The sequence below is a fragment of the Macaca nemestrina genome, chromosome 15 (genome assembly GCF_043159975.1).
Source record: "Macaca nemestrina isolate mMacNem1 chromosome 15, mMacNem.hap1, whole genome shotgun sequence".
Lineage (NCBI taxonomy): Eukaryota > Metazoa > Chordata > Mammalia > Primates > Cercopithecidae > Macaca > Macaca nemestrina.
Window position 1 is genome coordinate 12558034 of NC_092139.1, and position 27007 is coordinate 12585040.

General features: G+C 42.9%; 1 long non-coding RNA gene across 16 annotated transcripts in view; it reads right to left on the reverse strand.

Annotated features, from left to right (window-relative positions):
* LOC105470662 (uncharacterized) overlaps positions 1-27007 on the reverse strand; it is a 411643-nt gene that overhangs the window by 368069 nt on the left and 16567 nt on the right. For 11 of the 16 annotated variants that reach the window (XR_011613240.1, XR_011613246.1, XR_011613239.1 and 8 more), the window contains exon 1: positions 8549-8806. The exons of the other annotated variants lie outside the window; for them this stretch is intronic. This is a non-coding gene — a long non-coding RNA (uncharacterized lncRNA). Of the gene's footprint in view, positions 1-8548; positions 8807-27007 lie in introns of those variants that run through there. 16 annotated transcript variants of the gene reach the window in all.

Here is a 27007-nt window from a genome sequence, read left to right on the forward strand (position 1 = left end):
GAGATTTGGGAGGAGCCAGGGCAAAACAATATGGTTTGGCTGTGTCCCCACCCAAATCTCATCTTGAATTGTAATCCCCATCATCCCCATACATCGAGGGAGGAAGCCGATGGGAGGTGATTGGATCATTGGAGCAGTTTCCCCCATGCTGTTCTTGTGATAGTGAGTGAGTTTTCACAAGACCTGATGGTTTTATAAGTGTTTGGCAAGTTCTTGCTTAGCTCACACTCTTTCCAGCCACCTTATGAAGAAGGTACTTGCTTCTCCTTCTGTCATGACTGGAAGTTTCCTGAGTTCTTCCCAGTCATGGGAAACTGTGAGTCAATCAAACCTCTTTCCTTTATAAATTACCCAGTCTCAGGTAGTAGTTTTATAGCAGAGTGAGAATGGACTAATACAATACCCAAATGATAGAATCAGATCCAGTAAGCTCCCTGAGACCTGGAGAAGAATGTAAAGTTTCCAAAGCAAAAACCTTTGGCTACACACAAAAATCATCTGGCCTAAACTGTCGCCCTCATTCTCACCAAATCATCTCCCACACGCTGTCCCAGAACCGTTTCATTGTGGCTGGTCAGGATCACCGTGGGTGTGCATTTAAAAGGCAGATTCCTCGGTCCCACTCTGACCTTCTCAATCAAAATTCAAGAGGAGCTCTGAGGCAGGAGAATTGCGTGACTGAGGCAGGAGAATCACTTGAACCCAGGAGGTGGAGGTTGCAGTGAGCCGAGATCGTGCCACTGCACTCCAGCCTGGATGACAGAGCAAAACTCCATGTCAAAAAAAAAAAAAAAAAAAAAAAAACGATAATCAAAAATAAGAGGAGTTGGCCAGGAGTCCTGATGTAGGTGTTTTGTGGGCTGCTCTGGACAGACTCAACAGCACGTTGTGCCTCTCTAGTTCAGTCTGGGGAAAGGTCTATCCTATCGCCACTGGGTGGGGCTATATGTTTTTGCTGTGAAGATTAAATGAGTCAATGTATATAAAACCCTTATAACGGTGCGGGCCAGGTGCGGTGGCTCATGCCTATAATTCCAGCCCTTTGGGAGACTGAAGAGGGCAGATCACCTGAGGTCAAGAGTTAGAGACCAGCATGGCCAACATGGTGAAACCCTGTCTCCACTAAAAATACAAAAATTAGCTGGGCACGGTGGCAGGTACCTGTAATCCCAGCTACTTGGGAGACTGAGGCAAGAGAATCACTTGAACCCGGGAGGCAGAGGTTGCAGTGAGCTGAGATCATGCCATTGCACTCCAGCCTGGGTGACAGGGTGAGACTCCATCTCAAAAAAATAAAAAATAAAAACAGTGGTGCAATTACTTCACTGTTGCATATCATCATCATCGTCATCATTGTTGTTGTCATCATTGTTAATCTCCATCATCACTGTCATCCAATATAGATAACATTCTCATTCTATTCCCATTAAAAGAGTATGCATGTACACAGTTGTAGAAACTAATAGGGTTTCCCATATGTCCTGGTTTGCCCAGGACTCAAGAGGTTTCCTGGACATGGAACTTTTCGTTTTAAAACCAGATCCATTGGGCTGCCCTCCTAAGCTTTGTAGATTTAATTTTTGGCCTCAGAGCTAAGGATGCACTCTTGCATCCAGTCTGACATTATAGAGGAGGATACAGTTGCCATTATGAGAGAGGGCTGGAGGCACAGCCCCTGGGCTTGAATTTTCATTCAAAGTTATTCAGAGGCCATAAAGTACATGAAACAATACCTAATACTCACTATGTCTTCACCTTGAGCCAGGCTCTCAAATAAACACTTCAATTATGTTATCTTTTTAATTGCCACTTTAAACTTGGAAGAGAGGTAGCATCGTTTTCCCCCTTTTACAGTGGTTTGGAAAAGTTAGGCAACTTCCCTAAAGTTCCCCAGCAAGTCAGTGACAGGTCATGAAGAGGAGGTATTGACCACACTCTGAACTTTGAAGTCCAACTTGTCAGTTCCATATTCGAATAAATTATTTCAGAGACTGACACTTAATAAAACCTCAGGATAAAACTCTAATAATTATCAGCTTTCATTTGTGTAAACATTTACCAGAGCTAGGTGAAACAATTCTGTGGGTTGTTTTAGCACGGTCAACTTTAAAGTATACTTATAACCCAGAAATTTGTCTTTAATATCCATGAATAGCAAAAATAACCACATTTAAATTCACAGTCATTTTTTAATGATATCAGCAAGATGGCAGATTAGGCAGCCCTAAACTTTATTCCCTACAAGGTACCGACTCAAAAACAATATATGGTCAACAATACCTTTATGAGAACTCTAGAAACCAATTCAGATGTCACAGTACCCCAGACAAGCTCAAAGCCAAGAACAGCCACACTGAAACAGGTAAGAACAGCTATTTCATGTTACCTGTGATTACCCTTTCCCCAAGCTGGCATAGCTCCATACAACTGGGAGAAAAAGTCCAAATTCTGACTTATCCCTTGGGAGGAACAAAAAGAGTGGAACATAATCCAACGTTCTGGCGTTTGGAGGGGATGCCACAGGGACTGGTTTCTTTCTTGCCTGATTCAGAGTACTGATGGGGAATCAGCATACTTGGGTTCTCTGAGTGCCACTGAAAACAAAGGAGGGCTCAATGGCTTTTTGTAGCAATAGAGAACCTGCAGTGTCACAGGCAGACACCAGACTGAGCAAGACAAGGTACTGAAACAGAAACCCACAAACCTCTCTAATTGGTAAATTGCATTCACATGCCTAGAAAAGACACACCCCAGAAAAAGTCTGTGAGGCAGCTGGGTTGATCAGTCAAAGTCTTTTACTATACATGGCCAATTCATAAAGCGTGGGAGTGGTGGCTTTTTTTCAAGTGCACAAATCACAGAGAAAAATAACAAGGCACATGAAGAAACAAGATAATGTGGTCTAATCAAAGAAACAAAATAAATATCTAGAAACCAACTCTAAAAAAAATTCATCTGTGAATTACTCGATAATTTATTCAAAATAATTGTCTTAAAAAGGCTCAGTGCACAACAGGAGAACCCAGACAACTAAACGAAAACAAGAAAATGATACCTGAACAAAATAAGAATATCCATAAGAACAGAAAAAGCATTTTTAAAAAGAACCAAACAATTCTGGAGCTGCATAATATAATAAATGAATCTGAAAATTCACTAGAGGGGTCAACAGCAGACTTGACCAAGCAGAAGAAAGAACCAGCAAACTCAAAAACTCATTTTGAAATTATCAAGTCAGAAGAACAAAACGAAAAAGAATGAAGAAAAGCGAAGAAAGCCTAAATAACTTACGCGACACCATTATGTGCACCAATATAGGTATTGCAGGAGTCTCAGAAGGATAATAGAAAGAGAAAGGGGCATTCATAGAGCTTATTTGAAAAAATAACAGCTAAAACCTTCCAAATCTGAGGAAGGAAATGGGTATCCAAATTCCAGAAGCTCAGAAGATTCCAACTAGGATGAACCCAAAGAGGCCTACTGAGATGTATTACAATGAAGATGTCAGAAGTTAGAGACAAGGAGAGACTCTTGAAAGAAGCAAGAGAAAAATAATTAGTCATGTACAAAGGAGCTTCTATAAGATTATCAATGGATTTCTCAGCAGAAACGCTGCAGGCCAAGACACAGTAGGGTAATATTTCCAAAGTGCTGAAAGGAAAAAACTGTCAATCAAGAATACTATATCCAGGGCCAGGAGTGGTGGCTCATGCCTGTAATCCTATCACTTTGGGAGGCCAAGGCGGATGGATCACTTGAGGTCAGGAGTTCAAGACCAGCCTGGCCAATATGGTGAAACCTCATCTCTACCAAAAACACAAAAATTAGCCGGGTGTGGTAGCACACTGCTGTAATCCCAGCTACTCAGGAAGGTGAGGTAGCAGAATCACTTAATCACTTGATCATGCAAGGTGGAGGCTGCCATGAGCCAAGGTCAGCCAATGCACTCCAGCCTGAGCAAGAGAGCCAGACTCCATCTCAAAAAAAAAAAAAAAAAAAAAAAGAATACTGTATCCAGGTAAACTGTTATTCAAAGGTGAGGGAGAAATTAAGATATTCCCAGATAAAAGCTGACAGAGTTCATCACCAGTAACCTACCTTATAAGAATTGCTAAAGGGAATTTTTCAAGCTGAAAGAATGCTAGACAGCAACACAAAACCACATGAAAATATAAAACTCACTGGTAAAGGCAAATATATAGACAATTACAGAATCACGTAATCCTGTAATGGTGGTATGTGAGTCAGTTTTAATTCTGGTATAGAATTTAGAAGATAAAACCATTAAAAAACCGTAACTATAAAACTATGCCAATGGATACAAATTATAAAAAGATTTATTTGTGAAATTGAGAACATAAATTGAGGGGGGCATAAAGTAGAGTTTGTATATGCAATTAAAGTTAAGGCTGGAAGCAGTGGCTCACACCTGTAATCCCAACACTTTGGGAGGCTGAGGCGGATCACCTGAGGTCAGGAGTTCAAGACCAGCCTAGCCAACATGGTGAAACCCCATCTCTACTAAAATTGCAAAAGTTAACTAGGCGTGGTGGTGCATGCCTGTAATCCCAGCTACTCGGGAGGCTGAGGCAGGGGAATCACTTGAATCCTGGAGGTGGAGGTTGCAGTGAGCTGAGATCATGCCATTGCACTCCAGCCTGGGCAACAGAGTGAGACTCAGTCTCAAATTTAAAAAAAAAAAAAAAAAAAAGTCTTTTAAATTTTTAATATATTTAAATGTTTTTTTTTTTTTAATTTAGAATACAGATAACATGATCTTTAGGTGTACAGTTCATGTGGAGAAAATGTGCCTAAGAGCAAAGCCCACAGAAAGGAAAGCAGAACTGGGAGAAAGCTAGAAGCTGAATGCATTGATGATCTGTTCCTTTTTCCCCAATACCACTAAACATCAGAAAATAGTCTTTTCTTAAGGTATAAACCCACTAGGTTAAAGGAAATGGGAAAAGCAAAAGCAATGAAATGGTGGAATCTGGCATGGGAAGAAATGTATGTTTCAATGGAAAACTACTCACTGACCGTAAGACACCCTCCACACAATGCCATTCTGATTTTATGGGACCTCTTACAACTCTGTAAGCTGTAGATCCATTAGCAATGCAAAATAATTCTTGTCTATAGACTTGCAAATGGATTCTGTCCAGTGAAGGGGCAATTCTCCTCCTATCTCCTGCTCCCACACCCATCCATGGAAAAACCAGTTTGCCTTCTATGGTAGATAGAATAATGCTCCCACCCCCTGCACATCATATCCACAGAAACCGTGAGTATGTTACCTAACGTAGCAAAAAGGACTTTGCAAATGTGAAGAAGTTAATGATCTTAAGATGGAGAAATCATCCTGGGTTATCTGGGTGGGTCCACTGTAGTCAGAGGGTCTCTAGAAGGCAGAAGCTGGTGTGTCAGAGTCAGAGTTGATGTGACAATGGAAGCAGTGGTCAGAGAGATTTGCAGAGGCTATGCTGTTAGCTTTGAAGATGGAAGGGGCCACAAACCAGGGAATGCAGGCCGCCTCCAGAAGCTGGAAAAGGCAAGGAAATGGATTCTTCTCTCGAGCCTCCAGAAGGAAAGCAGTCTTTGGTCTTAAGATTTTTTTTACCACAAGAACTGTAAGCTAATAAGCCATATGGAAGGAAAATAAATCCTGATCTTAGCCAAAAGGCTGAGAAGCAATAGAAAATAAATCTTGGCACTCCAAAATCACTAAGACAAGGGAAAAGTCAAGCTGGGAACTATGTCAGGCAAACCTGCCTCCCATTTTATTCCTAAATAGGATAGTTACAAAGATAAAAAGCTATATACCTCCCTCACAATTTGCCCACAAGGAAATTCCTTGTGGACAAAGGACAGACAGAACTCAGTCATCCCTCTGAGGCTCACCAGAGACAAATGCATATATGATTACTTCCTCTGCCTTATTTTTGTGTAAAAATGCAGACTTAATGAGCCAGACTAAATTGTGTATTGAGTGGAAGGCTGATCAAGGACTCAAAATAATGCAGCCTTTTGTCTCTTTTCTACTTATTACCTGGAAGCCCCCACCTCTAGTTGACCCACCTAACCAGACTGAACCAATGTAATCTTACACATAGCAATCGATGTTTCATGTCTCCCTAAAATGTACAAAAGCAAGCTGTACCCCAACTCCCTTGGGTGCATGACGTCAGGACCTCCTGAGGCTGTGTCATGGGTGTGTCCTTAACCTTCAGAAAATAAACTTTCTAAACTGACTGAGACTTGTCTCAGATATTTGGGGTTCACAGCCACTTAGTATTTTAAGCCACTAAATTTGAAGCAATTTGTAACAGCAGCAGTAGGAAACTGATACTTCTCTATTTGCAAATTCATTTCAAATTTCTGATCAGTGAATTTCAAATTTCTGATCTGCTCTTTGCGTTCTCCTTTGAGCTAGTTCTAACACCTCACCAGCTTCCCCATTCATGAGTTCAATAGAATCTTTCATGTGTGTTCATTTTTTTTTCCTGAGAGTCATAATTTTACCTTTTAAAAAAAAAAATCTTTTAACACTAGAAAGTAGATGAACAAGCGATAACTGGAGTAGCAGACTCAGGAAAACTGAATCCCAAGCTGGCAGTGGGAAAAGCCAAAAAAAACAAAAGAAGAAAAAGAACGAACCCATGTATCCTGCAGGGCCTTGAAACATTCAGGAATTAGTAGCACCAGATACCTCTGCAGGTTGGAAGCATAAGTGGGGCAAAAAATAGAGTGTTTGAAAATCAAAGAAAGAGTTAGATCCCAGGTTTCCTCCCCTATGCCACGGGCATCTGACTGTCTCTGTCCTGTTCAGACGACTGCACTTTATTCTTTTGAGAGGATAAAAGAGAGAGTCTCTGGACAGGGAGCTTCAGGTACAGGGACTAAGCAGGGGGTACAGGGGAAAGCTTATATACTGATTGCTGAGACCTCTGCAACCTTCCTTCCCTACCATGTCCCAAAAGCAATGGCAGGAGGGATTATATCCTCTAGGCAGGCGAGTGATCCAGTCTTCTCTGAGAAATGCACCCAGTGTAGAAAAAGGAAAACTAAATACACTGATATTTTGGAGCAGGTAGGACACGGCCCACCCAGGTCACCCTACACTGATGCTTAGGCTTGACAAGCAACCCAACCCTACCCTGTGTTCTCAGAATATCAATCAGCTCTTCAGCACCTCCTTCTAAAATAAGATCAGACTCCTAGCACTTTGGGAGGCCGAGGCGGGCAGACCACCTGAGGTCAGGGGTTCAAGATCAGCCTGGCCAACATGGCGAAACCCCATCTCTACTAAAAATACAAAAATTAGCCAGGAGTGGTGGTGTGTGCCTGTAATCTCATCTACTTGGGAGGCTGAGGCAGGAATCTCTCTGGAACCCAAGAGGCAGAAGTTGCAGTAAGCTGAGACGGCGTCACTGCACTCCAGCCTGGGCAACAGTGAGACTCCATCTCAATAATAATAATAATAAATAATAATAATAATAAATAAGATCAGATAGCCAAGGAGCACAAGACCTTTGAGCAGGCCTGAAAGACAAAGGCCAAAACAACCAAAGGGAAAAAAGGCAGAAGCCACATGGGTGAAACCAAAACCGGGCAGGAGGAAAAAGGTCCCTCCTTCAAAACATTAACATTGTCAGAGACGTAAGAGAAAATACCACACTCACGAAATAAGAATAAGATGCCAATTTGTTTTCATTCAAATAATAGAAAAGGTTCTGAGAAATTAAAAATATGACAGCAGAAATGAAAAATTAAATAGAAAGCTTGAAAAATAAAATTAAGGAAATATTCCAGAAAGCTGAGCAGAAAGACCAACACACGCAAATTGGGGAGAAAAGATAAATTTAAAACTGAGAGGATTAGCGCAAGAGTTCCTATTCCAAACACCAGGAGTTCCAGACAGAGAACAAAAAAACCCAGAAGGGCAGAAAAAATGTTAACAAATTGTCCCAGAACCCGCAAAGAACAGGAGTTATTAGATGGTAGGCGTATCACAGGCAATACGTGGAAACAGACCCAACCGATAAATACTATCATTAAGTTTTAGATTACTAAGGAGCAAGGAAAGTAGCTAAAAGCTGGTGAAAAAAATGAACAGTTTCCATTAAGAGATGAAACAATTAGAATGGCATCAGAGTTATATCACCAGCAACATGAGAAACTCAAGGAAAACAGAGTAATACCTTCGATTTTTTTTTTTTTTTTTTTTTTTTTTTTTTTTTTGAGATCCAGTCGCCCGGCTGGAGTGTAATGGTGCAATCTTGGCTCACTGCAAACTCTTCCTCCGAGGCTCAAGCAATCCTTTCGCCTCAGCCTCCTGACACCTGGGATTAAAGGCACACCCCAGCACAACTGCCCTTTTTTTTTTTTTTTTTTTTTTTTTTTTTGGTAGAAATGGGTTTCACCATGTTACCCAGGCTGGTCTTGAACTCCTGGGCTCAAGAGATCCTCCTGGCCCTATTTTCAAATTTCTGAGGGTCAATTACAGTCAGTTCTCATTACCTGTAAGTTCAATATTTGCAAATTTGCTTACCTGAAAGATTCTCCCCGGGGCCTGAAAGCTTAAGGGATTGAATAACTCCTCCCTTCTCAGGCCCACGCTCAAGGCGCAAGACCACTTGCGTCAGCAATGTGCGTCAGCAAGATAGCAGAAGCAGGAAGAGGGCTGGCCGGAAGACACGTACCCCCTGAAGACCAAGAGAGAGGCGGTTCTGGTAAGCGTCACAGCTACGTCAGACACTTCCTGTTTCCGGGAGACTATAAAACCCCTTCCCAGTCCTCATTTGGCGCTGACGCCGTTTTAGGCCTCAGCTTCCGTGCGCGCAGCGCTTTTTATTAAAGCAGCGTGTTGCTCCACACCGCCTCGTGTTGTCTGTTGGCGCATGTTCGGGGTTCGAACCAATACAAGAGCCTTGGATTACCCACTAAAATTAATTTGCAGTCTCAAAATCAATGATCCCGGTGCTTTCATGGACGTGCACAGAGCAAGAAAAAAATAGACTTGCCCAATGCACACATTCCCAGCTGAGGTTGAAGGGGGCAGCACTCTGCCTTGTTGTTCCACGACCTTAAACTGCAAGCTAGGGTCCTCTTCACAGCCTATTTGGTGCTGTGCTGCATCTTTTTTTGCATTTTTGTGGCTTTTCTTGGTGAGTTCACCGTTTAAAACACCACCCAAGCTTAGAAAGGAAGTTCAGTCTAGTGTTCCTAAGTGCAAGAAAGTTGCAATGTGCCTTACAGAGAACACCAGTGTGTTAGATGAGCTTACTTCAAGCATGCATTACAGTGCTGTTGGCTGTGAGTTTAACGATAATGGATCACACTACACATTAAATAAGGTTCCTTTAGAAACACACGTAAAATAAGGTTATGTATTGATTGGCTGCTGAAAATGTTGTACCTGGGGTTCACAGGAACCTAACCCTATATTTCCCCAGGAGCAACGGTTCAGTATTCACGAATTCAGTGTTCATGATGACTTTCTAAGAAAGTAAGAATCAACTGCACCTTTATAATGTATAATTCTGTTTTATTTTTAAATTTATAACATACGTAATGACTTTTTTCAGTGTACAGTTCTACAAATTTTAGCATACATATAGATATGTTTAACTGTTATGGGAGTTATTAAATTATCTTAGGCAGATAGAGAGGAAAAGGAGTCCTCGGGAAGTTTTCGTTGCTTTTAAAGCAGCTCCAAAAACGTTTCTTGTTTAGCAGGAAAGTCCCATTTGTTAGAGTCAGGCCGGCAACCTTTGATATGCAAATGCAGGCCATAAGAAACTGGGTCCATCCAAACATGGCAATTCACACCTTTGTCCTCTTGCCCTTGCCCTACATGTGCTTGGCAACATTGCCACCCCCACATATCCCAAGGTGTATAGAACATCGTGGCAACTTTAATTTGCATATTAAAAGACTAGGGTGGGAGGGCCAGTTTTTTTGTGGGCCACGTGAATGACATGCCTGGTCAAACCAGTCCCCTGAGCCCTCTTCTAATCAGACACCGCCTCCTCCAGCCTCCTCATATAACTGGCTGGTATCTGCCACACTTGGGATCTCCTCTCTTGGCTTTAGAGGCCCTTTCCCTCTGTCTCTGTACAGGGGAGCTTCCTCCTTTTTTCTTGCCTATTAAACTCTCTGCTCCTTAAAAACACTCCACGTAGGCCGGGCGCGGTGGCTCACGCCTGTAATCCCAGCACTTTGGGAGGCCAAGGCAGGTGGATCACGAGGTCAGGAGATCGAGACCATCCTGGCTAACACGGTGAAACCCCATCTCTACTAAAAATAAAAAAAATTAGCCGGGCGAGGTGGCGGGCGCCTGTAGTCCCAGCTACTCCGGAGGCTGAGGCAGGAGAATGGGGTGAACCCAGGAGGCGGAGCTTGCAGTGAGCCGAATCACACCACTGCACCCCAGCCTGGGCGACAGAGCGAGTCTCCATCTCACCAAAAAAAAAAAAAAAAAAAAAAAAACACTCCACACGTGTCCATGTCGTTTTATCCAATTCATGTGAGACAAGAGCCCTGGTGTCCCTCCACTCATCAGAACCATATCATAACCACCACCAACATCAGAATACAGAACATTTCCATCACCCCAAAAAACTCCCTCCTGTGGTCCATTTGTAGTCAGACCCTCCCTTCACCCTTAAACCTTAGCAACCACTGATCTGTTCTCCATCACCATTGTTTTGTCTTTTAGAGAACGTCATATAAATGGAATCACACAGTATGTAACCTTTTGAAACTGCCTCTTCTTATCAATGTAATGTCTTCAAGATTCGTCCAAGTTTTTACATGTATCAATAGTTTGCTCCTTTTTACTGCTGAGTAATATACTAACTAGCATAGAATTTTAAAAGCAAATTATCAAAAAAGTATGAAAATATACGTTAAATCTTAAAATGTACCTCACTTGTGCATTGTCACAGGAGTCTACTACACCAAAAAAAGGGTAAAAAACTGAAAAAGTGAAGACATGAAGTCCATAAAACCAGAGGATCTCTCATTAGGAAGAAATATAAGAAATTCCAGGAAAACTATGAAGAAAATAGCCTAAGACAACCACTGCTCAGCTGCCCCAATCCAGATTGAAGAATGCTCTTCAAAAAGACCAAACTGATAGAGACTGTAATGTGTCTGAGTACGTTGAGGGGAGATTTACACAACCAGTGGTGAATAATTCAGATGAGTTAGTGCATAGAAAAGTAAGCAAACAAACAGAAAAGAATTTTTTTAACTCTAATGAAAACAAAAAGTTGTGCAGAAGAGGAAAAGTAATCAGAATGTACGATGGCTCAGCTGTGACTACTATTTACATAATGTAAACATTGAATATTTGTCTAAACATAATTACACCATAATTCCTTTGAGGCCTGGGAAATAGGGATGAGAAGATCTTTTTCATAACAAGCCTGGTAGAGTATTTAACTCTTTTTTCTTTCTTTTTTTTTTTTTTTTTTGAGATGGAGTCTCGCTGTGTCGCCCAGGCTGGGGTGCAGTGGCGCGATCTCAGCTCACTGCAACCTCCATCTCCCGGGTTCATGCCATTCTCCTGCCTCAACCTCCTGAATAGCTGGGACCACAGGCGCCCACGACCATGTCCAGCTAATTTTTTGTATTTTTAGTAGAGATGGGGTTTCACTGTGTCAGCCAGGATGGTCTTGATCTCCTGACCTCGTGATCCGCCCACCTCGGCCTCCCAAAGTCCTGGGATTACAGGTGTGAGCCACCGCACCCAGCTGAGTATTTAAGTCTTTAAACTATGTACCTTTATAATGTAGATAAAAGTTGAAACTACATTTTAAATTTTAGGCCAGGCGCAGTGGCTCACGCCTGTAATCCCAGCATTTGGGAGGCCGAGGCGGGTGGATCACTTGAGGTCAGGAGTTCAAGACCAGCCTGGCCAACATGGTGAAACCCGTCTCTATTAAAAATACAAAAATTAGCCAGCTGTGGTGGTGGGCACTTGTAATCCCAGCTACTTGGGAGGCTGAGGCAGGAGAATGGCTTGAACCCGGGAGACAGAGGTTGCCGTGAACCGAGATCGTGCCATTGGACTCCAGCCTGGGTGACAGAGCAAGACTATCTCCAAAAGAAAAAAATTTTAATTTCACATGATGAAGCAAAAATAAATCATGGCTAAGAAAGAGAGAGAGTCATCCCTGATGATGTCTTACCAGAAGCCATCTCTGAAGCTAAAGTCATGTTCCCTCCTTTGTTTAAAGTCAGTTCAAATTTGGGTTTTTCCCATTAGCAACCAGGTGAATCCTGACAAATACCATAGGTATGGACCTTCCATGCCAAAAAGCAGTACCGGTCTTCAATTAGGTCCTCCACTGAACAGTGCTGACAGTGCTTGATGCATGCAGTGTGGTCAAAAGGTGTTCCACCAGCCAGACATCTGCCTTACTGGCCAGTTGCAAGCCTTGCTGCTGTGTACACTGCCCAAGGGGCAATGGGGCTGCTGGGGGGATTTGTGTTCCAAATGCCAAGGAACATGAGATCCAAGCTAACAAGGCATTGGTGGGAGGTCTGGCCAGAACTCTTGCTGAGTTCCTTTCCAGGTAGTTGTTCTGATTTCTGTCTTTATATAACCTAGTTACTTCTGTACTTTCTCATCTGTTCCCTTTTAGTGAATCCAGGCTAGCAGCAGGGAATTGATCTAACCAGGCTTGTGTGTTCTGCCCGTGCGCACTTTACACTATTGTGAAATAGACAGTATTCCATCTAGAAAAATTCACTGGACTTGCAAGCCATCTGCATTATCACAAGAAATCCCAAATACCAACATTTGTCAATGAAAGAAAAGAAGATACTTACTCGTAAAGCCTTTAAATAAAATGTTAGCAGTGGGAATTTCTGAAAAGGTGTTTTAAAAATTAATTTTGGCAAGGCGCAAAGACTCATGCCTGTAATCCCAGCACTTTGAGAGGCCAAGGTGAGAGGACCACTTCAGTCCAGGAGTTTGAGTCCAGCCTGGGCAAGATACTACCGCTACAAAAATAAAAATAAAAAAAAAAATTAAAACTTAGCCAGGCATGGTGGCATGCACCTGTAATCCCACCTACTTAGGAGGCCAAGGTGGGAGGACTGCTTGAGCCCAGGGATTCAAGGCTGCAGTGAGCAATGGTGGCACCATGGTACTCCAGCCTTGGTAACACATCAAGAACCTGTCTGTACCGGGTGTGGTGGCTCATGCCTGTAATCCCTACACTTTGGGAGGCTGAGGCGGGTGGATCACCTGAGGTCAGGAGTTCAAGACCAGCCTGGCCAACATGATGAAACCCCATCTCTACTAAAAATACAAAAAAAAATTAGCCTGGTGTGGTGGTGAGTGCCTGCAGTCCCAGCTACTTGGGAGGCTGAGGCAGGAGAATCGCTTGAACTCAGGAGGTGGAAGTTGCAGTGAGCCAAGATCACGCCACTGCACTCCAACCTGGGCAAAAAAAAAAAGAAAAAAAAGTGTTATATTTGTATGTAGCTTCTTTGTACTAATAAAGCTTTTAGTGGATAGTGCCTATCAAATATATGGCCAGGTCGTCATTAAAAAGGCTTGAACAGAAATTGCCTGTAGTTACTTTAAGCATAAAATCTGACACAGGAAAGTTCTATCCATGAAAGCAAATTCAAGTTTCTCATGTAAAAAAAAAAAAAAAAAGTTTTTATAAAAATGCATTACTTATTTCTAAAACTTCCTATTTTATTTTTTGTATTTTTTATACTTCAAGAAAACAACATACAGAAATACGATTAATTTCTGTGAACAGTATCCATATCAAAGCCCCAAATATTCTGCCATTTAACCTTGTGCTATACAATTGTTATTTTAATTATGTGTCCCAGTGGGAATAAGGTTGGGGAGAACTGTCTTACATTCTAAGGCCATTTATTATGATATTTAATGAAAAATCAGAAGGTAGGCAGTGCTAGAGTGAATTCAGTGGCTCAGCACTGTCAGCAAGAACCCAGTTTCTTTTCATCCTTCTACTCCACCGACCTCAGCGTCCCAGCTTCCTCCCAAGCTGCACAGGATGTCTACCACATGGCTGCTGCTGCCTTGGAAAAAGGTCTACCATGGCAATGACCAGACTAGAAAGGATGGAGGTGGGGAAGAGGGCAGACAAGGGCTTTCTTCTCACATGCCTCTTTCTTTCCAGGAAGGAAAATCATTCTCAAAAGCCATCAGGAGATTTGCTCTGTGTCTTATTGAGCAGAACTTGGCCCACTGGGAGCCCAATCGCTGGCCAAAGGAAATGAGATTGTCATGTATAGTTTACAGTGAGACTGGGCACAGCCCCAGACAAAGGCTAGTCCTGACTGATGTAACCAGTCTTAAGAGTTCCAGTAAACCCAGTCCTCTTCAGCTACTGGAAGGACTGATGGCATATCCATCTTGAGGTATACCCAAGAAAAGCTTCATGTAAGATGCTTGCAGCCAAAGGTGTCTTAACTGAAACACACAAACAAATCAACCAATATGATACACTGTGGTGAGTACAGAACAACAAATCAACCAAATCGATACACTATGGTGAGTGCTGGAGTGTAGCCACACTTAGGGATCTAGGGAGGGGATCCCAAATCAGTCTAGGCGATTCTCGAAGAGGTTCCACATAAGGCAGTTCTTCAGCTCAAATGGAAGCAGTAGAAGTGGTCCCAGGAAATCAAATGGGAAACAGAATTTCAGATGGGAAATAGAACAAACTACATGGTACAGAAGCTGGGAGGAACTTCAAAATAATTCAGTACAGTAGGAGATATTGGCTATGTCTGGGTGACATGACCACATTTGTGACCACTGGGATGGGAGACTGTGATTAATGTTATGTGAAATAATGGGAAACTATTTCCCCCAAAGGAAATCATGAACAAAAATTCTGTTATCAGAAGTAGGAAGGGGATGCCAGGCTGACCAAATCAAAAAACAACAACAAAAAAAAGTCCACTAGAGGCTGGGCGTGGTGGCTCACACCTGTAATCTCAGCACTTCGGGAGGCCAGGGCGGGTGGATCACTTGAGCTCAGGAGTTCAAGACCAGCCTGGCCAACATGATAAAACCCTGTCTCTAGTAAAAATACAAAAATTAGCCAGGCGTGATAGTAAGTGCCTGTAATTCCAGCGACCTGGGAGGCTGAGGCACCAGAATCCCTTGAACCCAGGAGGCAGAGGGTGCAGTGAACCAAAATCACATCACTGCACTCCATCCTGGGCAACAGAGCAAGACTTTGTCTAAACAGAAAGAAAAAGAGAGAGAGAGAAAGAAGGAAAGAAAGAAAAAAGTCCAGTAGAGTTAGCTAAATAACAATTCTCTGAATTAAAACCTAGCTCCACAGATCTCTAGATGTGCAAAAGTGGAAAACCCTTTCTGTGGCAGAGACAACTATCTATCAAAATTTGCCCCACCTTTAGTGTAGTGTTGTAGCTGAGAAGCTGCTGCTCATCCAGAGGCTACATTTCCCAGCCCTGCCCACTTGCTTCCATGATGGACCATGTGACTGGATTCTGCCAATGGCACTTAAGCAGGAAATAGATGTGTGGCAGACAAAGCCTGTGGGAAGTGAGTGGCCTTCTCCAAGTCAAGCCCCAAAGGATGACAGAGCCATAAGATGGAAGGGGTCCGGGCCTTTGATGGCGAATGTCCTACTGATGGTAACATCTATCTCAGACTGTTGAGAATGAGAAATAGGTTTCTGTGACTTCGAGCCTTTCTACTTGGGGGACTATTGATTTTTATTTTATTTTATTTTATTTTATTTTATTTTATTTTTTTTTTTTTGAGACGGAGTCTTGCTGTGTCACCCAGGCTGGAGTGCAATGGCCAGATCTTGGCTCACTGCAAGCTCCGCCTCCCGGGTTCACACCATTCTCCTGCCTCAGCCTCCCGAGTAGCTGGGACTACAGGCACCTGCCACCTCGCCCGGCTAGTTTTTTTTTTTTGTATTTTTTATTAGAGACGGGGTTTCACCGTGTTAGCCAGGATGGTCTCGATCTCCTGACCTCGTGATCCGCCCGTCTCGGCCTCCCAAAGTGCTGGGATTACAGGCTTGAGCCACCGCGCCCGGCCGGACTATTGATTTTTAGTAACCAGTGTAGCCCTTACTAAAATCCTTCTTAGGATATTTTAAAGAAAATCAAACACAATTGTATCAAATACAATTGTATCAAGTACAATTGTAAGCTCACACTCAAAAGTATTACATTCTAACTTCTAACCCGTGGGGGCTCCCAACAAGTCCACTTCAACTTTCAAATGTGCTCTTTGGCATTCACACTTCGTAACAAAGTATCCCCTTTGCCATCTCTGCATTGTATTTGCACCTCTTCTGAGTCAATAATTACAAATTGTTAGCAATTTTTTTGGAGGTAGGTGTTAAGTATGTGATTTTGTTTATTTAAATTCAGATATGCAAATTAACCCTATGGAAAACCATATTTTACCTGTCAGATTGATAAAAAATCTGAGGCTTTGTGTGAGTGAGGCTATAGGAAACAGGTCCTCTAATAAGTTCTGGGTGGGAGTTCTAAGCAGTACCCCGTTGAAAATGTCAAAATGTTAAATGCACCTTTGACCTAGCAATTCCATTTTAGCAAATTAGTCTGCAGATAGACTCTTTCATGTACAGATGCAATTATAGATATTCATTACAGCTATGTTTATAGTAACAAAAAACTAGAAACAGTGTCCATTAATGAGAGTTGCTTAAATTTTAGTATATGTGTACATGTACAGTGAAAAACTGAATTTTTCCTAAAGCAATAAGGCAAATCTAGATGCACTGATAAGCAATATTTTTCAAGATATATTGTTGTGCAAAAAAGCAGGGTATAGAATGCTATTTGCATTAGAATATAATTTGTTGTTTAAAAAAAAGCGGGGGCGATGAATATGTGTATGTCTTTTTGTATGTATGTCAGAAAGTTCTGAAGAACAACCAAGAAATTGGTAACAATGTTGCTTCCTAAAAGAAATTAGGGGCCGGGCACGGCGGCTCACGCCTGTAATCCCAGCACTTTGGGAGGCCGAGGTGGGCAGATCACAAGGTCAGGAGCTGGAGACCATCCTGGCTAACACAGTGAAACCCCGTCTCTACTAAAAATACAAAAAGCATTAGCCAGGCGTGGTGGCGGGCGCCTGTAGTCCCAGCTACTCAGGAGGCTGAGGCAGGAGAATGGTGTGAACCTGGGAGACGGAGTTTGCAGTGAACCGAGATCGTGCCACTGCACTCCAGCCTGGGCGACAGAGCAAGACTCCATCAGAGGGGAGGGCAGGGGAGGGGAGGGGAGGGGAAGTGAGGGGAGGGGAGGGGAGGGGGAAGGGGAAGGGGAAGGGAATTAGGGGGCTGGGGAAGATTGAAGGGACATCCACTTTTCACTATATACCCTTTCATGCCGTTTGAGAATTTCTGTGTTGATGCATTAACTATATGAAAGAACAACAAAAAAATCAGGCCTGTGCATGCTTGCTTGTGTGAAATTATCCGAGTGAGTATATCATTAAAACACAGGTGTGCACACTCAGTTATGTGCCAGGCAAGACTCAAAGCCAGCTCTCATCAAAATGATTGGTTGTGTAACTACCACTTAATGCCCAGCGGGTTTAGTCTGGATCATATCTCATTACAGAGAGTTTAGCACTTAGGTTAAATTTCAAGTGTTTCTTCATTGTCATTTATGTTTACATAAAGGATTCCAGGCAATTGCTAAATATTGTTAGTGAATCAATTTTTGGAAGAGAAATTTCCCTTAGTCCCCTTCCAACATTTGGGATCAGGATTCAGTGACAGTGACGTCAGGAGGAGCTCACTGGAGTCACCTGAGGCGTCTCTCCGTGCTGTGCATGTCTGGACCAGAGGCTCCAAGATTCTGACCCCAGGCCCCTGGATGGTGCCCAAGCATATGTGTCCTCAACAAGTTCCCTTAAAAGTCTGAGGCACTCTCCAGTCTAAGAATCACCCATGGGGTGTCCAGAAAAGCAAGAATGAAAGTATAATCCCTGCAAACTTTAATACAGCTATGTCAATCAGGGACTAACCAGAGAAAGAGAAGCAATTCTAAGAATTTCAGTAAATGTAACACAGGGAATTTGATATCCAAGTGATGCAAGAGCTGAGAGATCAAATGGGAATGGTTAGGCAACCCAGACATTAACACCTGGAAGCCACTGCCTTTTCTCTCCAGGGAAGGTGACAGGGAGAGAGACAGAGGGAGGAGGTGGTATTTTCAGAGACCACAGTCACCTGGCAGAAGGTGAGGCCACAGTGGTCCCATCCGATAGGATCTAGGGCCATGGAGGAGACACAGCCACTGCCACCAAGACAGAGGGGAAAAGGAGAAATACTCTGCCTTCTCCCTTCCACCCCTTACCCAAACCCAGCAGGAAGCTAGAAGCCCCCAGAACCCTGGATACAAGAAACAAGGGTCAGCATCCCTGACAAAGAGCGGGAGCAAGGGAAGAATCACAGAGCGACAGCCTCTGGACCAGCCCACCAGCCTTCGATAAATGTATCATTGAAACCTTAGCCACAATTTTCTGTAGTACTTTCTAAGTGGAGAGATTATCGACGTAAGTACTTTTGAAAATGCCAAGCCCCAGGATACCCATTGTTGTTAGCCCTTGTCGAGAAAAATAAAGGAGGTTTAAAAATACGAGTTATCATAAAGTCTAAATGGAATCTATAATTTGCTGTATTCTGTTATTATGTCACATTTTTTCTCCGTATGTTTACTAGAAAGGAAAAAAATGTTTTCCTGTAATAGTTAAATGTTTGCTTTAATAGTTATATTCTGAAGCCATCTTGACAAAAGGCACATTCATTCATTCATCAACATATCTATCCAACCTTTTCTAAATACCATGCACTGTTATAGGTGCTGGTATACAAGGAGGAAAATAAAATTTCCTGCCTTGAGAATTGACGTTTTACTAACTATGAATGATTACTATAGGAAACTACGTATGTTAAAATACTTAGTGTTGAAAAATTTTGGTCTCTTGAAATTATAAACTACAGACGATTCCTGATGTAAAATAGTACTGTTGATAATTGTTCAACTTTATCATGGGTGTGAAAGTGATACCCATTAAGTAGAAACCCATACTTTCCATTTTGATATTTGAATATTTTCCTAGGATAGAGATATTCAGTGTGATACTCTCTCATGCTGCTGAGCAGCACCAGTGAACCATTCTGTTTTTCACTTTCAGTACAGTATCAAATAAATTACACAAGGCATCCAACACTTTGTCATAAAACAGGCTTTTTTATTTTATGTATGTATATATTTATTTATTTATTTTTGAGGTGGAGTCTCACTCTGTCGCTCAGGCAGTGTCATGATCTCGGCTCACTGCAACCTCTGCCTCCCAGGTTCAAGTGATTCTTATGCCGCAGCCTCCCGAGTAGCTAGGACTATGGGTGCATGCCACCACGCTCCACTAATCTTTCATATTTTTAGTGGAGACAAGGTTTCACCATGCTGGCCAGGCTGGTCTCAAACTCCTGACCTCAGGTGATCTGCCCGCCTCAGCCTCCCAAAGAACTGGGATTATAGGCGTGAGCCACCACGTTTGGCCAAAATAGGCTTTTTTAGATGATTTTGCCCAACCATAGGCTAATGTAAGTGTTCTGGGCATGTTTAATTTAGGCTAGACTAAGGTACGGTATTTGGTAGGTTAGATCTGTTAAATGAATTTTCAACTTAAAACATTTCCAGCTTAAAATGAGTTTATCAAGACATAGCGCATCATACATAAGTTGAACAAGCATCTGTATTTTGTTAGAAGGATATATTTGCTCGAAAAACTTACAGTAATTAATTCAGTTACTATGTCCTCATTATTCTTGTTATCAACATTAGCAGACACCCCCCCCAAAAAAAACCTGTGTGTTCTCTTAATACTTTAAGATAGTATTTGAAAGTCTCTTGCCAGAAATAATTTAAGCAGGTAAATGATTCTAATAGATTGATTTTAAAATACTGTGAAAATCTGTTCTACGGTTTCTGTTACTTGCCATCAGTGATTCTTAATTAATTAATTAATTAATTATTTAAATTTAGAGGAAGGGGCTTGCTCTGTCATATGGGCTGGAGTGCAGTGGTGCCATCACAGCTCACCGCAGCCCCAACCTTCTGAGCTAAAGGCATCCTCCCATCTCAGCCTCTTGTGCAGCAGGGACTACAGGTGCATACCACCACCCAGCTAATTTTGATACTTTTTGTAGAGACAGGGTCTTGCCATGTTGCACAGGCTGGTCTTGAACTCCTGGCCTGCCTCTCAAAGTGCTGGGATTACAGGTGTGAGCCACCATGCCTGGCCAAAGATTCTTAACTAGCGTAGTCTTTTATTGGTCTTTTGCCTGAAGAAAATTTATTTAGGCTTTCTGAGACTAAGTTTCTGCATCTATGAAATAGTGATAATAGTGTCTACCGCTTCACTATTGTTCTGACAGTCAAGAATAATAAATTACATGAGGCATCCAACACTTTGTTATAAAATAGGCTTTTTAAAAATTTTATTTATTTGGACATAGTGGAGGTAATGTGAGTAACTTAGTGAAGTCTTTTAGTTAACAGAAATATTGAAACCATGGGGAAGGAGAAGTTCTTTTTTTCTATCAGAAACATGTTACACATTTTGGTTAAATTCAACATGACTCACAGGGGCAATGAATGAGGGAAACTGATTCTCGGCCTTGTTATCAAGAATAACAGGGAGGAATGGGGACTGGGGTAAATCAGAGAGGCTGGACTTCATCCACCGGAGCTTCTCAGACCCAGCCAAGGGTTACCATTTGACAATCCAGGCCCGGATTTGCCAGATCCTTCCATTTTTGCAAAAAGCTATAAATCCCAATTCTTATGAGAAATACATCAACTTTTAAGCACTGGTAACAAATTCAAATTTATTTTAGTTGCCAGATTTAGAACATGGAGTAGGATTACCAATATGTCTGCACCCTACAAGACATTTGCCATTTCTATATTATATTTTATCTATTAAATGAGAAGTGGTCAAAAACTTGAGAACAGAAGAAATCGTGAGCTTTCTAGTCAAACAAAGGCTGTTAACTTTTCAAGAACTGTGATTCTTACTGAGAAATAGATCTGGATAGAATCCACATTGAAAAAAAATAATCTGAAAAAAGAAAGAAAGAAAAAGCCCTTCCACATGGTGTTGAAACAAGTTATTCTGGCAGCTCTTCAGGATGGCTGGCATAGAGAAATAATGTGTTCGCATGGGCCAATTAAAAAAGCTACTATGATATATTATGATATCTAAAAGATCATTAACGGCAGGGTCATGGCTCACGCCTGTAATCTCAGTACTTTGGAAGGCCGAGGTGGGCAGATCACAAGGTCAGGAGTTCGAGACCAGCCTGGCCAACATGGTGAAACCCCATCTCTGCTAAAAATATAAAAAATTAGCCGGGCGTGGTGGCACATGCCTGTAGTCCCAGCTACTCAGGAGGTTGAGGCAGGAGAATTGTTTGAACCTGGGAGGTAGAGGTTTCAATGAACCAAGATCATGCCGCTGTACTCAGCCTGGGTGACAGAGTAAGATTCTGTCTCAAAAAAAAAGAAAAAAGAAAAAAAAGAAAATAATTAACAAACATCCAGTAACATAGCAAATAAATTATGATGCAACCCTATAATGAAATATTATGTGACCATTAAAACTAATGGTAGGAGCCAGGCGCAGTGGCTCATACCTGTAATCCCAGCACTTTGGGAGGCCGAGGCGGGCGAATCACGAGGTCAGGAGATTGAGACCATCCTGGCTAACACGGTGAAACCCCGTCTCTACTGAAAAAAAAAAATGCAAAAAATTACCCGGGTGTGGTGGCGGGCGTCTGTAGTCCCAGCCACTCAGGAGGCTGAGGCAGCAGAATGGTGTGACCCTAGGAGGCAGAACTTGTAGTGAGCCGAGATCGCACCACTGCACTCCAGCCTGGGCGACAGAGGGAGACTCTAACTCAAAAAAAAAAAAAAAAAAAAAGAAAAGAAAATTTGAGAGAACAGACATTGGATACACAAACAGAGTTCTCTATCAGAGGTATAATATTAGGCCAGGCGCAGTGGCTCACACCTGTAATTCCAACCCTGGGAGGCTGAGGCAGGTGGATCACTTGAGGTCAGGAGTTCAAGACCAGCCTAGGCAACATGGTGAAACCCCATCTCTACTAAAAACACAAACTTATTCAGGCTGGTGGCAGGCACCTGTAATCCTAGCTATGCAGGTGGCTGAGGCAGAAGAATCTCATGAACTCAGGAGGTAGAGGTTGCAGTGAGCTGAGACTTTACCACTGCACTCCAGCCTGCGTGACAGAGTGAGACTCCATCTCAAGAAAAAAAAAAAAAAAAGAAATATAATATTAATATTATGAGTACATATTGGTTTGAACCATATAAAATTATCATTTTTCAGTAAAAAATAAATATATCAGCAATTCATATGGTTCATTCTGTTACATTTCTACAGAAAAAAGCCTATAAAGAAATAGATATGCAGTGCATAAAGATATAAGTATTTATCTCTGGTTGGTGAGATCTCAGATAGCTGTGTATATTTCATGTGGAAATGAAAAACATGTAAACTGTAATTACATTTTTATAAAATATATGAATATGATTTATATGTGTGTATGCACACATACACACACACACAAAGACTTTTAGGAACATTCATCAATCAAAATGTTACTTCTGGGTAGTGAATTATAAGTGGGTTTTATTTTCTTATGTTTTCCTATATATTTTTTTTCAAATTCTAACCAACAATTTCTAATACTTTTGCAATAAGAAAAACAAGTATAGGGCCAGTGCGGTGGCTCACACCTGTAATTCCAGCACTTTGGGGGGCCAAGGTAGGCAGATCACTTGAGGCCAGGAGTTTGAGAACAGCCTGGTCAACATGGTGAAACCCTGTCTCTATCAAAAATACAAAGAAATTAGCTGGGCGTGATGGCACACACCTATAATCCTAGCTACTCAGGAGGCTGAGGTGGGAGGATCACTTGAACCTGGGAAGTGGAGGTTGCGGGGAGCCAAGATCGCACCATTGCACTCCAGCCTGGGTAACAGAGCAAGACTCTGTCTCTAAATAAATAAATAAATAAATAAATAGGAGTGTGTTGACCTTGATGTAGCTTATGTTGAAAAATAACATTTTTAAAAAGTATAAAAAGAAAAATAAGAAATGAAAATAGGACATTTTCAGACCAGAAAAAGACTGTTGCAGTGGTCAAGAAATTAGGGGCCTGGGCTCCTTCTAGCTCACTATTCTGCCATACTTAGAGTATTGCCTCATTCTCATAGTCCAAAATGGCAGCTGGAGCTCCAGCCATCATATCCTTATCCCAAGGAAGGAAAAGAGGAAGAGATAAAGAAGAAGGGACAAACAGCATATGCCAATGGTTATTTTAGGATATTTACAGTAATAGAGAAGGTTGGCTGGACGTAGTAGCAAAAGGTTAAAATGGAGCTCACGGAAACATGCATGAAATAATTTCACAACAAAAAATGAACTGAGGATGCCTGTGTGCCAGGCTCTGTTCTAGGCCTCAGAGGATACAAGGTAAATAAAACAGGCCAGGTCCATGCCCTCCTGGAGCTTACATGGTAGGGACACAGATAATAACCAAAAATCAATAAAAGATAATAATAGCTAGGATTTATGCCGAGTTATATGAGTCAGGCACTATTCTAAGCACTTTACAGATATAGACTGGTTCCTCCTACAAAACAACTTAATGAACTAGGTGCTACTGCTATCTCCAAGCTACAGAAAACTGGGACACAGAGCAGTTGAATCTCTTACTCAAGGTTAAGCAACTAATTCTAGTTCAGCAACTCCAGGATTTGCATGGCAGTGGAATGGCCTGACTCCAGGACCTACACACTTAACCACCAAACCAGTAAGGCCCAGACTTACATCATGATAAGAATTACCTGGGGCACTTTTGAGATATTTGCAGATTACCAGGTCTTACCCCAGAAAATTCTGATGCAGTAAGCGTGGGTCAGGACTCAAGAATTCATTCCTTAGCGAGCCCTCCAGATGCTTCTTCTCTTCAGGCAAATGTGAGATGTATTGCTCTCAACAAAAGGAAACGTGACAATAGAAGTTAAAATGGTGACCTCTGCAGGATTGGATAGTGGGAAGAGTATTATTTTTATTTATTTATTTGTTTGTTTATTTATTTTTTTTGAGACAGTCTCGCTCTTGTCAGCCAGGCTGGAGTGCAGTGGCTCCATCTCGGCTCATTGCAACCTCCGCCTCCTGGGATCAAGAAATTTTCCTGCCTCAGCCTCTGGAGTAGCTGGGATTACAGGTATGCACCACCAAGCCTGGCTAATTTTTGTACTGTAGAGATGGGGTTTCGCTATATCGGTCAGGCTGGTCTCGAACTCCTGACCTCAGGTGATCTGCCTGCCTTGGCCTCCCAAAGTGCTGGGATTACAGATGTGAACCACCTTGCCCGGCTGGAATAGTATTATTGGCTGGGAAGGTGCATGAGGGAGCCGACCAGGGTTGGAAATGTCTGTCTTGGATGGGGGCTCCCCAGGTGTGCACATATGTAAACATTCATCAAGCAATAAAAAATAAATATTGCCATAAGCTGCGGTGCCCTCCTGGGTCATGTTAGCTAGATAGGTATCATGAAGGTGATGTGGTAGAGTCACAGGGGGAGTGAATACTTTAGGTAAGACACAGGAAGGTCTCTCCGGGAAGGTGACATTTCATTTGATGCTGGATGACCTAAAATAGTCAGTCCTGCAAAGACCAGGAAGAGCAATCCAGGCAGAGGGAGGGCAGATGCAGAGTCCCTGGGTCAGGAAGGGTTGGGCTTGTTTAAACAACAGCAAGGAGCCTGGGGGAGCTGGCTTGGGCGATGCAGGGTGAGAGTGATGTGATCTGCAGTGGGACTGGCAGACCACAGCCAGTTACATCTAGCTCATTCCTGCTCCAGGGCTTTTGCTCCCACCAGTTCCTCGGGCTGGAATTGCTCCCACCTCATCCTCACATGGCTGCACCCTCCCCAGCTCCTCGTTCAGATATTACCTGCTCAGAAAGGACTACCATGACCACTTCTACAGCCACTATTACAGCCCCATTTTATGGTCTTTGGAGCCCTTTTCACTAGTAAAATATTGAGAACACATGGACACAGGGAGGGGAACATCACACACCGGGGCCTGTCGGGGAGTGGGGGGCAAGGGGAGGGAGAGCATTAGGACAAATACCTAATGCATATGGGGCTTAAAACCAGGGTGAGGGGTTGATAGTTGCAGCAAACCACCATGGCACATGTATACCTATGTAACAAACCTGCACATTCTGCATACGTATCCCAGAACTTAAGGTTTAAAAAACAGGAAGTACTATATATCTGCATCTATCTATCTATCTATCTATCTATCTATCTATCTATCTATCTATCTATAATTACAGTACTGATTTGATTATTTCATGTTGACTGCGTCCCTGGCCTACCTCCAGTGGCTAGTCCAGTGCCTGGCACATCACAAACACTTGAGAACAAACAGCCGCTGCAGGCAGAAACTAAGCCTTAGAGGAAGCAGCAGGGGAAATCCCATTCGTTATACAAGCCATATTTACCGAGAGCCTACTATGTGTCAGGCACCAGCCAAGTCACTGGACTACATCAGTGAAGCAAAGAGATTTTTTTTTTTTTTTTTGAGACGGAGTCTCGATCTGCCGCCCAGGCTGGAGTGCAGTGGCCGGATCTCAGCTCACTGCAAGCTCCGCCTCCCGGGTTCACACCATTCTCCTGCCTCAGCCTCCCGAGTAGTTGGGACTACAGGCGCCCGCCACCGCGCCCGGCTAGTTTTTTGTATTTTTTAGTAGAGACGGGGTTTCACCGTGTTAGCCAGGATGGTCTCGATCTCCTGACCTCGTGATCCGCCCGTCTCGGCCTCCCAAAGTGCTGGGATTACAGGCTTGAGCCACCGCGCCCGGCCGCAAAGAGATTTTTTTAATCCCCATTTTTACAGGGACTTACTGAAAATAAGGGGGAGGAGAACACAGATAATATACAATTAAATTCTATCTGTATGTGAAGATAGATATACATATTCACAGAGATACATATTATGTTCCATGTAGTACCTTTTAAGGACAAAGCAGGCCAGGCATGGTGGCTCACACCTGTAGTCCCAGCACTGTGGGAGGCTGATGCAGGAGGATGGCTTGAGGCCAGGAGTTCGAAACCAGTCTGGGCAACATCTCTACAAAAATAAAAATTAAAGTGAGCCAAGGTGGTGGCCCACGCCTGTTGGGAGGATTGCTTGAGCCCAGGAGTTGGAGGCTGCAATGAGCTAGGATCTGACCACAGCACTCCAGCCTGAGAGATAGAGCAAGACCCACTCTCTAAAAAAAAGAAGAAAGAAGAGAAGAGAAGAGAAGAGAAGAGAAGAGAAGAGAAAAACAGGAAGGAGACAGGGAGTGGTTGGGTGGGGAGGAGGGAGCTGCAATATTTGAATGATAAGATTAGGCCAAGCCTGGTCTCCCTGAGTGTGAATTTGAATGCTGACCTTCAGAGGCAGGGCAGACTCTATGTGCAAATGCCTCGAGGCTGGAGAGGTCTGAGGCTTGGGAGGATAGGCAGAGACAATAGGGCTGACTCAGGAGCCCAGGGGAGAGAGTAGTAGTAAGACATGAGGGACAGAGCAGAGAGGGCAGTGTCCTCAGAGTGTGGCCGCCGACCAACACTAGGGACATCACCTGGGAACTTAGAAATGCTCGTTCTCAGGCCTCGCCCCAGACCTACAGAAGCAGAAACGCTCGGGTGGGCCCAGCAGCGTGTGTTCTAACAAGCTTTTCAGGCGACTGTGATGCACGATAAAGTTGGCAGCTCCGGGAGCAGAGGTCCCTTCGCGCTACGACCCCAGCTCATCGCGGTCCTCTCAGTCTCCCTAGCGGGGCAGGGGACCCGCCCAGAGCTTTGCTGATTTGCCTAGCACTGAC